At 39.2% G+C, this 9,605-nt stretch overlaps 1 long non-coding RNA gene across 1 annotated transcript in view; it reads left to right on the top strand.

Moving 5' to 3' along the window:
* LOC110270707 overlaps positions 1,775–9,605 on the top strand; it is a 19,572-nt gene continuing 11,741 nt past the window's right edge. Inside the window, exon 1 of the long non-coding RNA XR_002360351.1 lies at positions 1,775–1,785. This is a non-coding gene — a long non-coding RNA (uncharacterized LOC110270707). The remainder of the gene's footprint in view (positions 1,786–9,605) is intronic.

The following is a 9,605-nucleotide window of genomic DNA, read 5'->3' as shown; positions in this document are numbered from 1 at the left end:
TGGTACTGGGATGAAGATTGGTGGTTGTTGTTGTAGTGAGAAGAAGAGTTGTTCCATCTTTGATTTTGATTACTCCCTTGTGCATTGTCCCTCCACCCATGATTAGAGTTATTGCCATGAGAGTAGTTGTTTTAGCCTTGAGAGGGATAAGGTGGACGATTGTTATAATTCACATTGGCTACGGCAAGGGTATACTCCTCTTGAATTTGATGGCATTGATCGGTGTAATGTGTGGTGCTAGAGCACAAACCACAAATTCTAGGAGGACCTTCAAGTTGGGCAATTTGGGATGGGGCTTGGATGGCTTGGATGGAATAGAATGCCTTTTGTTCCTTGTGCATCTCCGTAAGGATAGTAGTCATATCCCCAAGCATCTTGGTTAAGCTTGTTTCGGAAAAAGGTGCTTCCACTATACTCTTGAGGAGATTGCTTCTTACCCTTACATGTTGTGTGGCCTCGGCAACATCATTTATCAAGCTCCAAGCTTCTCCCGCCGTCTTGTTTTTGGAAAGGAAACCACCACTAGAGGCGGTGAGCAATCTTCTATATTCCGCACAAAGACCTCCGGTGAAATAACTAATGAGCAAGTGAGTGTCCAATCCATGGTGTGGACAAGATTCCAATAGCCTCTTGAACCTAATCCAATACTCATACAAAATCTCTTGGTCCTTTTGCATTATACCCGAGATCTCTTTCCAGATGTAGTCGGTCTTTTCTGGCGGAAAGAACTTGTCTAGAAACTCTCTTCTCAAGAAATCCCAATTGGTCACAATCTCATCCGGTTGGGAATAGAACCACGTTTTTGCTTATCCCTCAAGAGAGAAGGGAAACGCAAAAACCATTATAGCAACCTCATCGGCCCCATGCCTTCGAGCCGTAGAACAAGCAACTTGAAAATCTCTTAGATGTCGGATGGGGTCTCGACCCGGAAGCCGATGATACTTGGGGAGTAGATTTATCAAGCTATTCTTCAACTCGAAGTTTGGATCAAGATTGGGATACCTTGCTTGCAAAGGTTGAAGTATGATATCTGGAGCCCCTTGTTCATGCAAGGTGATTCGGCGTGGCTCCGCCATGTATTGTTCACCTGTAGGATGCAAAGATGTATTAGTAGTGCCAACAGAAGAATAGAAAGTAGCGGATTCCAAGTCACTCTCGGTTCCGTCTAGTGATTCGGTATGCTCCTCAAGAGAGGCCGAAGTACTAGCCGTATAGTCCAACCGCCGTCTAGCTTACCGAGTGTGTAACAAAGTTCTTTCAATCTCAAGGTCAAGCTTGGCTAAGCTATAGTTCGGTTGAGACCGAGTCATCAAACTTGGGAGTCATAGCACATGTATAAAAGAAATATAAACTACAACTAAGTATTGAAAGCAAGTAAACTATCTACGCTATTCACATATTCACATAACCAATGTCAAGGCATACGTTGCAACCATTCCCCGGCAATGGCTCCAAAAATTTGACGCAAGAATTATTGTCGGTCTAGAATTTCTCTCAATAGAAATAGAACTCCGTTGTAAGCATAATTCCAAACCAACTGATAACTCTCGATCAAATTTAAAATATATGGTTGTCACAAAGTTCAACCCCAATAAAAGTAAACCGAAGTATTCAAACCTTAGGTCGTCTCACAAGGAATGGGCAAACATGTGCATCAACATTGGTTAGAATTCTGGGGTTGGGAGTCATGATCAAGAAATTAAACTACTAGACTTAACAAGCAAGAAATCTTAAAGTGCAAGAAACTAAATCAAGTAACTAAAGCAAGGTATGAGAAATTTCAAAGTAACAAGAGAACATCAAATATAATTATAATCTAAAACAAAGCAAGTAACTATAACTAGAATTAATGCAATGGAAATTTTTGGGTTTCAAATATGAATAATAAAAGGAACTCTTGGCTAGGCATAGGAATTGGGGTCACCATCCTTGTCTAATAACCATATCTTGACAATTGTGAGGAACCAAGCTCATTAAGTTTACTTCTATACTTGAAGTATATCAAATGGCTTGATCAACATCAATCCATAAGCCCTAACCTAGCTACTAATTAACTTAATAGTAGGCTAGTATCAATGGTTATCAAATTGACCACTAAGGGTTCTCAAATCACCAAATCTATTAGACCCAATGACTCAAATTTGTCAAATTCCCTTAGCCTAGACCAAGAATAAAGAAAACTACTCCATAATCAAGGGAAACATTTCATCAAACACATGGTATGCATTAATAAAAGACATATTCAATTTGCAAGTAAATTGGAAATTAAAGATACCCACTAACAATTATCAATGGGAAACTACTTAAACAACACTATTAATCATAAGAAAACATCAATGTATCATTAACAATCCAAGATCCACAAAGTTCATAAGATGAATAGAAAATGGGAAATAACAAGGAAACATGAATCTAACATAAGATCTCAACAAAATTATACTAGAGAATTCAAATTAAGTAATCAAAACTAGAAATCAACAAAACCCAATTCAGAATTCAACAAGAAAAGATCAAATCAAACTAGATCTAGAAAGGAATAAGGGTTTCTCTCTCTAAAAGAACAAGAACAAAAAACTAGCCAAAAATTCTCTAAGTGTGTAATGAATGATCCCCCCGCTTTCCCCTAGAGTTCCTGGATTTTTTCTATGCAGAATCAGCTTAAATTTGGGCCTCTAGAGCCTCAGAAATCGCCAGCCACGATTTCTTTAATGAGGTCACGTGAGGCTTGTCACGCGTACGCGCACGTCACGCGTACGCGTCGCCTGAGTTTCACGATCCACGCGTATGCGTGAAGCATGCGTACGCATCGATGGGGAAATTACCAATCTATGCGGATGCGTCAATCTTCGCGCACCATGCCTAGCTCCTTGCACCCACGTGTGCGCATGGGCTACGCACGCGCGTCGCAGCCGATTTTCCAAAGCCCAATTCTTCGTGTTCCTTCCACTTGTGCATGCTTCCTTTCTCTCTTCTAGGTCATTCTTGCCCTACAAACTCTGAAATCACTCAACAAACATATCACGGCATCAAACGATAATAGAAGAGGATCAAAATATGGCATTTTTAAGGCAAAAGAGGCATGTTTTCCATCATGAAGCAAAATTAGGAAGAGAACACAAAACCATGCAATTTCTATGAATAAATGTAGAAAATATTGATAAAACCCGCCAAATTCTACACAATATAAACGACAAAATTGGGGTTTATCACACCACAGTTTCATCTCCCCTCAGGGCCTTCTTCTCAGAGAATACGCTCTTCATACTAGCCATATAGGGAGGCTTCTTCTCCAACACCTCGGCAAAAGGAATATTGATTTGTAACTTCTTAAAGACTGCCAAGAATTGAGCAAGTTGCTCCTCCTTAGTCTCCTCTTACACGTTCTAAAGGTTTTGTACTTCAAGCTCCTTCATCACTACTGGGGCGTGTACTAGTGCACTACCAGTCTACTCTTGAGCCTTTTTCTCCTTCAAATCATCAGCAGCATGCTCCTCTTTAGTACGGCCTCCTTGCCCATGGCGAGGGCCTTGCACTCCTCTCTTGGATTTACCTCTATATTGCTTGGAAGAGTGTTGATGGGTCTCTCAGGTATCTTGCTGCTCAACTGACCCACTTGTATTTTCAAGTTCCGAATTAAAGACCAAGTCTCTTGCATAAAGCTGTAAGTGGTCTTGGAAAGGTCAGAGACTATTGTGGCTAAGTTAGAGAGGATGTGTTTTGAAGTCTCCATCTGCTACTGAGAGGGTTGGAACTACCTGTTGTTGAACCTATTTTGATTGGTTCCACCCTGATTGAAGCTTCTGCTACTCCCTCCACCCAAAGTTAGGGTGATTTCTCCATCCCTGATTGAAAGTATTTGCATAGGGATCATTATTGGGATTTCTAGGGAAATTTTCCATGTAATTTACTTCCTCTATGGTGGGCTGAGCAATATCACAAATGTCCCTTTGAGTGTAGCTCCCAGTCATGCTAGAGGATGCATCTTGAGTGTTGACAGGTGAAACCTACAACCTGGTCAAGTGCTGAGAGATCATGCTTATCTGCTGGGAAATGAGTTTATTTTGAGTAAAATAGCATCCAATGTGTCCACCTCCATGACTCCTCTCTTTTGAGTAGTCCCAGTGTTTGTAAGGTTCCTCTAAGAAGTGTACATGTACTGGTTGTTAGAAACCATCTCAATAAGCTCATCTGCCTCTTCAGACGTCCTCTTCATGGGTAGAGAACCACCTGCAGAGTAATCTAAAGACATCTTGGCCATCTTAGAGAGCCCATCATAAAAGATCTGCAACCTGGTCCAGTCTGAAACCATGTCAGAGGGGCATCTCCTGATCATCTGCTTGTATCTCTCTCATGCCTTATAGAGGGACTCTTCCTCTTTCTGTCTGAATATCTGGACATCCACTCTAAGCTTACACAGCTTCTAGGGTGGAAAGAACTTGGTCAAAAATCTAGTGACCACCTTGTCCCATGAGTCCAGGCTCTCCTTGGGTTGAGAATCAAACCACTGCTTTGCTCTATCCCTTACAGCAAAAGGAAAGAGCATGAGCTTATAATGTAACAACCCGGCTTTTCGAGTACGCGAGATCTTTTCTAAAGGCACGGAATCCTCCGGGAGATCAGTAAAGGGAACACCTCTATTGTATCATCAAGCATCTCAATCCTCATTGTCATTACATCATCATTAAGCAAGAACTTCTTTTGAGACAAGCTCGACAACACAATCATGATGAACCTAGTTTTTGAACCGTATCAGTTAGGAGTTTTGATTCTGGTTTCCGTAAATAGTCTCAGTTTGACAAAAACGGACTCAATTCATGAGGGAAGAAAGGTAATAGTATAATATTATCATTATATTAGTATTAGAATATGCTTGAATGATATTATAAGGTTACCTGGTCTGTTTTAGTTAAAAATAGGAAAATCGGTTTAACCGGGTTCATAGTTTACTGGTGCAGTTTAGCACCAGAACTCTCTAATGACTTTAGCAATGCTAATGCCTCATCATACATGTTCTATTCTCAAAATTAAATATGTTACTAGTGTCATTTATGCTAGTAGCTCAGAAAAGAATTTTTAGAGATGTTTTTATGAGTGTTCCGATACATCTAGTTTTAGTACTTATACACTTGAGATATTGTAATATTATTTTAATCCACCTCCAAGCCAACCAATCACAACTCACTCTACACCCCCCAAAACCCCCAAGGCTGGTTCATTTGCTCCTTGTGGTCGAAATTTCCAAGAGAGAAAAAGAGAGAAAAGTTCTTAGTTCCAAATCTTCAAAGCTTGATTTCTGCTGAACTAAAACTCAAATCAAAACTCCGATTTCACCAAAATGATCCTTTCTTCTTCCTCTAAATAACCATGTAACTTATCAAGGCTGTAAATAAGGTGAGATGGCTGTTCCTTTCCCCTTTGAATTCGGTTTTCAAGGAAGCATGCTTAAACATATGTTTTCTTGATGTTCTTCCTTAGGAATCATGCTTAACTTGACTTGAGAGCCAAGAAACGTTAATTTCCAGCAAGTTTAAGGTGAGAAATCCCTTCCTAACATGCTTTATAAGATTCGGTTAGTTGAGGGGTTTTGGATTTAAAGTTGTTCTTGATGTGATTTAGGAGGGAAAAGTGCTTAAGGACCACTTGAAAGTATAACCGAATTAGGAGCAGTAAAACCAGGTAGGGTTTGACAAATTTAATCTTGATTGATTGTGTTTGAGTTGTGTGATTATGATATGGTTTGTCTGTGCTCGGAATTGATGATTTATATGAGTGATTCTTGTTGAAAATTTGATGAAATTTGATGATATTTGATGAAATTCAAGCTTTGAATTTGTGTTCTTGAGTGCAGCTGGAAACCGAAACCCTAGAGCCTAAATTGGGGTTTAATTTGTGTTAAAATCATGTGGAAAAGATGGGGTTTTAGTGGCTGGGAATTTATTATGAATTTTGGTAAAAATCAGTTACTGAAAAGATTGAAAAACGGGTGAAAATAGAGAAAGAATATGAAGAACACAAAGAATACTTTGACTGTAGATCTTGAAAAGGGCAAGGAAGTAAAATTTTTGGTGTTTGGGGGGTTATTTTGTAATTTCTAAAAGTTAGGGTGGTTAAAGTACAAATATTAAAAGTTACGAGTGGTAAAAAGTGAATTTTAAAAGTTAAAAGTTAAAAAGGGATAATTTTTGAAAATTTAATGATAAAATAATAAATAATAATAAAATAATACGGAAAAGGAAGTTTTCTGTAAAAGCTTTAGAAAGACAACTTTAAGCGCAGAATCTCTTAATTACCTTCGTAAAATACTTAGGGGTGGTAATAACATGATAGTGAGGCAAAGATAAAGGAAAGATAAGAAGTTAAAGAAAAGATAAAAACCAAAGAAAACTCTGTAAAGTTTTAATGACAGAACAATAGACAGGGATTAGTGAACGAACTAGGGCAATATAGTTAGTCCTTGAGTTGTGACTAGGGTTAGGTATTATATGAAAAGTTATACTGTTTCAGTATAGACTTAATGAACCTATACTTAGGACAGGCTAACTATTCATACCGAAATTTACATAACCTTTAAATACAAACGTTAAACAGAAAAACCATAGCAGAGTAAAGAGACAAAGAGAAAAGAGTAATCAGAGCAGAGTAAAGAGACAAAGTGAAAAGAGTAATATGATAAAGAGATTAGAGAACAAGCCATTCGCTCTGTTCCTATAACTCAAAAAAGAGACATCTTTAATTGACATGGATATCTTTCGGTCTAAATTCCCATATTTCAATCTGAATTGCTTGGTTGGAAATTCAATATATCTCTATTCCAGCCTTTGTTTTAAGCACTTATTACTGGGTGAGCTAATACGAGTAGTTACAAATCGGATGCTACCAAAAAATGATATTTATCTAGTCTTCCTTCTCTCAAGACATTCTCTTCTTCTTTTACTATGTTATTTGCTTTCACTAGCACCGGTTAGGAGACCAGTAAGAGCAGCCTCCTCTCTTACTTGTCCCCTCTCTTCTTCCGGTCAAGAGGCATTCTCTAACTGATCTATCAAATGTTCTTTCTTTAACAGCTAATAAATCAAGGGCAGAAATTGACCTACTATATAGCCCTTCTCTAACTTGAAGCTATCCTTTCAAAGTGAAACTGAATCCCTAACTTCCCAAGGAGTGGAGAATATAAATATAGGATCCGATTGAGCTGCTAACTTGAACTTCCTCAATTCAACGGCCGGAGAGCCTCCGGGACAAGGGGGCGCATGCATATAACGGAGCAACCATCCACTCTCGAGATTCGTATTGATCAATCGATCTCCACCTCCTGCCAGTTCGCTAAGTAGACTCACTCTCCCGAGGGGCTACAAAGGCTGAAAACGTCATGGAGACTTTGACCGAATGAATAGGTATCAATTGATAGACATTTTTCTTGAGGAATAGAATCTAGGATGAACGCTTTTTCGTTTGCTATGTGCTGCCCTTCTATAAAAGATGCTCGCGTGATCAATCAATGGACGGGGGAATTGCATGAATGACGAGCTTAAGCCTATAGTGCCCCCATCTTTAATCTTAAGTAAAGGCCTCCCTTTAGACATGCCACTCTTTCAAGTGCCTTACTTTCGGGCATTGGAAATAGCCTTAGTTCCAGCGGATCCAGTCATTCGAATCAACTTGAGTTTTGTTCTCACTAGACTTGAGCATTCCATAAAATTCAATTAAAGAAGGGCGAACAGGTGAACTTTTACCTTTCTTTCCGTTTTGGAAGAAAAAGTCAAATCTTAAGCAGCAGATACCACTAGAGAAAATGAAGATGAAAGGCAATTCTCAGTAAGGTAGATAACCGAACTAACTTCGGCATGGATATAACATAGTTATACCATCCTATTGGAGATTTGACATCAGCAGCTTTACGCATTGACATAGGAGACAGATCAACTATCAAATTGTCAACACGAAAGCACTTGGAAATTCACAAGCGCCTGTTCTAGAATCCACCGTGGCACTTTCGGAAGAGTTTCGAAGAGAATGGCTTGTTAGCGCGAAGGTTTTCAGGACTTGAATTGGAAGCATGGAATGCAGGCTCTTCGGGAGAAACCGAACCTGATTGCCCAGGAGTTAATGAAAAGACGGTCTTAGGTGCTCACTCTCTTTTTAGTTTATCTATCCCACAGTGAGAAATTCCCGATCACTCGAAAATAAGTTTATCTATCCAAAGGGGTTGGAGTCGTTCTAGAGTGAGAAGCAGAATTACTTATTTCAAATAAATAGATAGAAGAGGAAAGAGGGGCAAAAGAAAAGGAGAGAAAAAAAGGGAAGCTAAACATATAGAAATTGGTTACACACTAAAGGAAAGATGGATTGACATTAGCCTACTCGACTACACAAGATATTCTACATGTGGTTAACAAAAAAAATCATTGGTTATTGGCCTCAAGGCAGAGACGAGCTGGCTAGACTCTTATTGAAATTGCCTATTGAAAGGTCATATGTTGCATTTAAGCAACTCCAGAGATATTTGTGTGTTCATCTGATGCATTGAGGCAGTCAGATAAATAGTGGTATGACCACTGAGAGTGTTTTCCTGGGATACTTAGCTATAATGCTATTCTGTAAGTCAGAGGACTCTTACAGAGGTATCGAGAAAACACAACTAGCATATACTCCTGTAAATCAAAGGACTCTTACAGTGAGTGTGTGTGTGTGTGTGCTCCTGTAAGTCAAAGGACTCCTACAGTTGGGCAGATATAAGTTAACTAGCTCCGCCATGCAAGTCAAAGGACTCTTGTAGTGGTTTACCTCACAAGTCAAAGGACTCTTGTGAGGGGAATTGCCAACAAGGAAGCCTTACCTGGTCAAAGGACTCCAGGTAACGTCGGGAGCGGGTATGTAACCGACAAATGAACTCATTACCTGCATTAGGGCTAGACATGCACATAATTGGTTGTGCACTTCCTCTTTTATGACTGTTGTGTGAATGTATGTTTTCTCTGTTTGTATTCTATTCTTTGTATTTGTATTTTATTTTCTTGTATTATTTTGTTTGTTTTCTGCATTTTGTTTTCTCTATTTCCTCTATTTATCTGTATCTTCTATTTACCGCTTCTCTGTATTCTGCTATTTATCTGCTAAACAACACAGAATTAATGAACCTAATTAATAACCACAGCCTTACTAAGAACTCCCCAGTTCTTACCCCTTCTCTCTCCCTTCCCCTTCAGATGGAAGTAAGAGTACCCTTCCGTAGTTTGTTGATGATCATTTTGCAAAGAGGATTTCACTTTAGATAGTCTTCTGAGTTTAGAGTAAACTCTGTTATATGTTTATATGTACTGTGAGACCAGCCATCGTCTGCACCCCGTTTGTATGCAAACTTTAACCTAAATCCTGTGTACGAGACTCCTGTTATGTGGCTACTTGATGAGGTAACAGAGAGACGTCATATGGCAATGTCTGATCGTGCAGAGGAGTAGTAGATGATATTCCACCTTTTGATGACGTTCCACCTGACTTGAGTTTTGAAGACTTAGAATGTACTTTTCCTCAGTTTAGTAGTTTAGAGGGACTAGGTGAGTATAGAGTCTAGGCTAGCCTGGGTGCCAGCTTAGGGACTTCTTGAA

This window comes from Arachis ipaensis, chromosome B04 (assembly GCF_000816755.2).
Source record: "Arachis ipaensis cultivar K30076 chromosome B04, Araip1.1, whole genome shotgun sequence".
In the NCBI taxonomy this organism is placed as follows: domain Eukaryota; kingdom Viridiplantae; phylum Streptophyta; class Magnoliopsida; order Fabales; family Fabaceae; genus Arachis; species Arachis ipaensis.
The sequence above is the reverse complement of the archived record's forward strand: the minus strand, read 5'-3'. Positions and strand labels throughout refer to the sequence as shown.